At 34.5% G+C, this 7,024-nt stretch overlaps 1 non-coding gene across 1 annotated transcript; it reads right to left on the reverse strand.

Annotated features, from left to right (window-relative positions):
- Positions 1-3,322: 3,322 nt before the first annotated feature.
- TRNAD-GUC (transfer RNA aspartic acid (anticodon GUC)) lies at positions 3,323-3,394 on the reverse strand. The gene has a single exon. It is a non-coding gene; the product is annotated as a tRNA-Asp (tRNA).
- Positions 3,395-7,024: the final 3,630 nt, after the last annotated feature.

Genomic DNA, 7,024 nt, shown 5'->3' on the forward strand with positions numbered 1-7,024 from the left:
AACAGTTAAAAAGCTTTGTATCTAATTAATGCAATGAAACTGAAAAATTCAGGCATATTGAGCAATATACGTGTTGGTAGGTATACCTTTTTACCAATATGACCAGTTTTATATACGGGGCGTATCAGATCAGCACGTAGCCGAAAGATTTTAACCACAGATTCCTGAGCATATTTGGAGTAAAAAATGTAGACATGTCCGATGATTTCAATATCAAAAAAATCCATCACACGTCGCCACCGGGTACAGCCTGGTTCGTCACGTGATACGTACTTCATCTCGTTCCACCACCACCGCACAGACGAGATGGAGCGTAGCATAAGTAATTTTAATTGTAAAGTAGAGATCATTTTTCTGATGTAATAAAACCCAAAACCGTGAGCTTTGGCATTATGAAAGTATCACTTTTTCAGCGTGTTGGTACTAATTTTATGACGACCGACGATTTCAAATGTCAAAATAAAGGATACGATGCCGAATATTACGATAAAGGTACCTATACCTTCTTAAGGATTGTTTTATTTCTTTTAAATTAAGAATGATTTTTATGAAGGCGTTAACAAAAGCAAATTTTTTTTTTTAATATCAGTATTAAAACATATTTTTATTATTATTTAATGGGTGGGCAGCATTCTGGTAATCGCTCATATATTTTGCAGTAATTTTGGCAATTGTTTTAAATTTAAAATAAGTTAATCCAATTTATCTGCTTTTGAAATAAGAGTATGATTAGTTCTTACCGGGATGTCATTTATGCAGTTCCTATCTATCCCTAACCACAACTTAGCTAGATAAGTATTTGAAATTTGGAACAATGGCAAGAACATGTGCAAATTCGAGTATATTTATTTGAAAACAGAAGAGGGATTGGGACTACCTTAAAACAAGTTATTGGTGTTTTTCGTGTACATAATTTCGTTGAAAAGTAAAAGAAATAAGTTGGCTATCTTGAATGTGCATAATATCGTTTTAAGCCCTAATTCGTTTTGTTGTGGCGATAATTACCTCGAGGTATCGTCAAGGTGGAACTCGCTATACTGTGTTGTGTGCTCCTTCGCGGTAAGCGGTAAGTGATCGGCCATCCTGTTTTTTCTTCCTTACATATTTATAGTTCATGTTCATCTGAAGCTGTGATTTGTAAGCAGTTTCGGTTGCAACACCTTTCTTCTCTCCTAATAAGACTCCAATCAAAGCTTTAAATTGCTATATATTATTAGCATCAATGAGATGGTTTTATAGATAAATGATTGTAGTCTAAATATAGTAAAAACAACCATTATGAATCGAACGAATAATTTATGTATTAATATTCAGCATGCTTGTATCCTGATGAAGTAACCATTGGTTTTGAAACGTGTCGATAATTTTTATTGAAAATAGTTGTGTGAACTAAATTTGGTTATTTTCATTTAATATAAATTGAAGCCACAATGTAATTTTGCAATTATCGAAGAGGTGAAAAATGAATTTAAAAAATTCATCCTTTTATTTCAAATATGTTCTAATCACACTGTAGAATCTGGATAAATGAATGCACTTCAGTCCATTGTGGGGGGATTGTCTTAACCCTCCGTAGCCCTTAATGCCAAACTGCCGGCCCGACCCAACCCCTTCGGGCCCGCGACTTTCTGCGTTTTCCGAGCCTTAAAGACCACTAATTTATCGGACGGGGCCAGCTGGAAGACCGGGGAGGTATTACTCTTTCCTCGAAGAAATTCCAAAGGACTAAAACTCAAAGCTTTATTAATCGCTTACCATTTTCTAAGGTACCTTGTAACCCTGCTTAAAGGCGTTGTTTACATTGTGTAATTTGACGTTGATACCTACTAAAGGGTTAATGTTTACAAATGAATTGCACCAGTTTCAAACTTTACAAATATTTAAACCAATTTAAACATTCTTCAATAATCATTCATGATTTCTTCCTGATGAAGTAACCATTGGTTTTGTAAGGGTGCACATAAACATGTCAAAAATGAGCCAAGAATTACTGGAAAGGAATAAAGCAACCTCAACCATTGTTCTTTCCCATATTCGCTGCTCGGCTCGCGAAAATTTCATTCTGTTTATACGTAGCATAACATGTTGATCATTTTTGATTGAATAGTTGTGAACACGAAGTTATTCATTTTATTTCAATACATATGTATTATCTTTTGATATACCTGCTAGATTTGATGATATATATCACGTATTTTCACATTTAGATTACTGATTTGTTGGTCGAGTGGTCGAAAGCGTTGGGTTCTCACTCAGGCCTCGCGGGTTCAATACTCTAATATGTGTTACGATTATAATGACGCAGGTAGGAGGAAATTTAAAATTTGGCAGATTTTTGAAACAAAACAAGTCAAATTAATTAGCTTATTGAAGTATTTTATAGAGGTACCTGCTTTAAATATTTGTTGTTTTTTTTAAACTATCGACATAAGCGTCCCGGAAAACAGTGGTCTGAGGCAGTCAACTCTTAGATCAGCAACATCATCAGCAGACTGATGGAACCTAAGCGCAAGGCAAATATTATGTTTGGAGATCTCGGTTTCGGATTATCTGGGCCGAAGGCTTGGATTAAACTCCCTCCGGAGCTAAGATGCATAACAAGCCCAACAAATTTCAGGTCCAAACTAAAAATTTACTTTTTTAGGCTCTCAATAGAGCTGCCTGAGAGTAATTTTTATTACCTACAATATATCCTCATCACACTTTTCTTATTGGTTTTACATTATTCGAGGCCTATGTAGGTATACTTATTAATCTGTCTCATATTAAGGAATAAATCACATTTGGGAAAATAAATTCTAATCAAATCCTGTTACTTTTGTACCGCTCAACTTAAGGGTTGCTTTTCCAACACGCTCATTAAAGAACATAAATACCAGAATCAATAATATCATTTCCAATTAATAAAAAAATACCAGAATTAATAATATCATTTCCAATTACACGCGTTCCAATTATGTCTTCTGCGTGCGAACTGTATATAAATTTCTTTAACAGATAATGGATGAACAGTGATTAATCTCAGGTGACCTTTGAGGTAAGTATGGTCCAGTATCTATATTATCTGCATGTACAGAATTTAAATAAATTGTAATATATAGTTTTGTATTAGTGTAAATATATAAGTAAATGTATAAGTCATAAGTTGTAAATAGTTCGTCTAGTCTATGGTTAGTAATAGGATAGATCATTGTAGAAAGATATCATATATTTGTACAGCGTCCTTGAGGTGATTTTGCACAAAAACGGCGCTATACAAATCATCCAAATATTATTATTATTATACAATGAAGATAAAAACAAAGCGATGTAAAAAAAAAGTCTCTCCAGCGGGGAATCGAACCCCGGTCTCCCGCGTGACAGGCGGGGATACTTACCACTATACTACTGAAGATATCTGCTCGGGCGCCATTTTTATAAATATGTTGCAAATCTTTATGTTCATACAACTTAATTATGTTCCTACCTACTATTTTTTTTCATTATAAATTAAACTATTATTGTTATTACGCCAGATAATGTATTAAAATGTGGGTACCTACATATAATTCGAAATTTTACCTAGCAATTAAAAACCAGTGTGCTGAAGAAGAAAATCTACTAGTGAGCTCTGTCGTTATGAAATTAGCAATTAGCTTTCAGTCTCCAGCGTCATTTTTTAAATACATTATCATAAAATGTCTATGTAGTCATATAAAAAACATATACTATACTATATGAAAAAGAAATATAATAATTCTGGCGAATGCGTGTAGGTACCAGCTTCCATAGTCCACAGCAAACTTATGTGTACATTTTAATCAAATGCAGCTCATGTGTGCATGTTCAATAAAACTTTGAAAAAAAGCATTTTGCATTCAGCAATTAATCACGTGACAGCGCCGTCAATGGGGTGCGCATCCAGCATATGCATGAGATTCAACGTATGCATAAAAATCATCGTAGGTAGGTGTAGTAATCAACAGTAAGGTATAAGAATCAACATAGATAGATATAAGAATCAACATGTGTAGGTATTAGAATTAACATATCTGGGCTTAAGAGTCAATATGGGAATATTGATCAACGTAAGCCCGCTATTCAACAATGTGGGTATAATAATCAACAAAGGCTTAAGAATTAACACAGGCATGTGAATCAACTTGTGCATATGAATCTACATAGGTAGGAAACACGGTAGGAATAAGCGTAGATCTGATCTTAAAATTCGCAGGTATGAGATAAACGTACCCATGAGAATCAACGTAGCTAAAATATTCCGCACAGGGATCAGCATAGCTAATAGTATCCAGGAGTGAAGGTACTGTGGGGTGGTATTGTGCTGCTGGGCGATTGTACTCGGATAAGCGGGTTACCCCTGGTCGTATCTAACTGACCAGCCCTTAGGCCTGTGACTGACCACGCTATAAGCGCGCTATATATGCCTGGCTTGGCATATTTCAGCATATCACTTGCCAAACATTCCTATTGGTAATGTGTGATGAGCGATTCGCTGAAATAGGCCAAGTCATGATGCATATAGCGTAATGTGTCGCCTACTTTACACCCGACAAGCACATGAGTTCGCCCGTTTTCCATGCCATGGTACCAATACCCGGCTAGAGGCTTATTTATGTAAATGTAACACTAATTAAGTTATGTTACACCAAACATGATTACTACCCGATGATTTTGACTAAATATTTCATAATAAAAGTTTTTTTCGCTGTCCACTTTTTATTTTAACACGAGTTTCAACTTATTAACATATTTTCAAGGTTATGTGTCTTAGGAAACCTGCAGATTATTAATTAATCATTTTTGCATTAACTCCACACAGGAGGCCGCGAGGAAAATAATTTCCCTCTCCATCTATGTTATATTTGGGAATAATGTGTGGAGGTTTTTTTGAGTAGAGGAAGGATGGGTCTTGAACAGACCCATGTTGTAGGAGGGAGAAAACACAGAGGGCGGCAAATCGTTCCACAAAGATGAAGAATCATACTGTTTGATTAAAAGTAACACAACAAGTTATTTTCGCTGTTTAACCATCGAAAAAATTAAGAGAATTATACTATAATGATTGCATTAAAATGTTATCAATTTGACGAATAAATATTCTAAAACTAGTTAAAATACGTCATTTTTGATTTGCTGGCGGGTTTGGTGACGTCAGGGCGGTTCTCCGTGAAGGCCGTGTTAGCAGCAAATATCCCATTATGCATACATAAAATTATTATAATATTCCGGAATTTCATTTATTTATTTAATTTTTATTTCTTGTTAGAGCAATCCCGATGAGTTACAAAACTCATTCACGTACAGTACGGTATAAAATTTAAAAATAGTGGTTACATAGAATAAACAGAAGAGGAAACCAAAACAAGGATTTTCGTGTAAGCACAAAGCCAAGGGATGAATTTATAGAAGGGTATTTATCCAGTAAGATATTTGTAAAAATAAATAATGGATGATTACTGATATACGAAAAACAGGTAAGAAAAAAAGATACAAGATAAAACTAAAAACGTCAAGAAAATTACGTAGTTTCATTTTAAAATGTACAAAAAAATATTCTTTAAAGCATTATTTTGAATATTTTATTAATCAGGTTGTTTATATATATCAAGAAGAGAATTATATAGTGTGTAGGCAAAAAAGTTAATAAATTTTATTTTCAATGGGTTTCTACTAAATTTTTATTAATTTATTGATGTTGATGAATCCAGATAGATTTTAGATAGAATAATATTGGAATTTTCTGAGAAAGAAGGCACTAGCTAACTAGATTATACATAGGTATTTCAAAATATAATAACATTATATGAGTAGTCTTTACTTCAATAACCTATTGCCATGATCACACAAGAGTCAATGCTTTCAATTACCCGGAGCATGGGTGACTATATAAATTCAACATTAGAAAAACAATGACGAATTGTTAAAATAAACTGTACATAAATTATGGGAGAAACAGTCTTATTAGAACTAAATTACTGAAAAATGATCTCTCTTTTATCTTAAAATAAAATATTAACTTTGTTATGTACATATCTTTTTCTATTACTCGTTTCATGACATCAATCGCTTCTCTTCTTTTATCTTCGACGTACAGGGTGTTCCAAAATAACGGTTGTATTTATGGCAGACGCACATGTATACGAAGTAGCCGGGATTTAGTAATTAAAGGCCTAAAAACACGCTCGCATACATTATCGTGCAGGTACCTAGTTACCATGTGAGGGTATGTGAAAGGGGTACAAAAGTATATGCGTGCCCTTAGATGTGTGTGAGTGTTCCCTTGAAAAACGAAGACATGCATTTTCTAGGGGCGCGGTAAGGGTCAATGAGGAAGGGAGGCTCGTGGATTATTTTAATTACTCGGTGAAATTAACACGATGAAAATAGGTATTTTAAATTCTCATATTCCTAACGAGTTTACATGAGAAGTTATCAATTATTATGAAGATTTATTACTTTTATAAGCCAACCCAAACAATTGCTTACCCATACTACTGTTACTGTTACATAGAGTTTTTTAACGCTTTAGTTTTTCTAATTATTTTTACAAAGGTAAATACATTTTTTTTTAAATGTCTACGTATACAAATGAAATTATATATAAATACAAAACGAAAATAATGAAATTGAAGTTACTCGTTCACTGTTTATAATAATAATAATAATTGGATAATTTGTAGAGCGCCGTTTTTGTGAAAAATCACCTCAAGGGCGCTGTACAATTTATTTCCTAGGATCTACATTTGTTATTTAGACCAACTGGGCCAACACGAGGTTCGTCATCCGTTCAGGTATGTGTCTGCCGCCAATATAGCGCTGACATGTGTCTGCTGCCAATAAAGAGCGCTGACACAACATCCTCACATAGATAACAAACCTTGGCAGCACCGCTGTGACGTTCGACGAAGACAGAGACTCTGCTGCAAGAATCCTAGCTGGCGAAGGAACTGTACCAGCTGCTGCAGCGAGAGAGACCATCGCGTCCTCCAACAGTGCCAACACGAGGTTCGTCATCCGTTCAGGT

Source organism: Hesperophylax consimilis, chromosome 1, assembly GCF_061612785.1.
Source record: "Hesperophylax consimilis isolate HC1 chromosome 1, BYU_Hcon_1.0, whole genome shotgun sequence".
Taxonomy (NCBI): domain Eukaryota; kingdom Metazoa; phylum Arthropoda; class Insecta; order Trichoptera; family Limnephilidae; genus Hesperophylax; species Hesperophylax consimilis.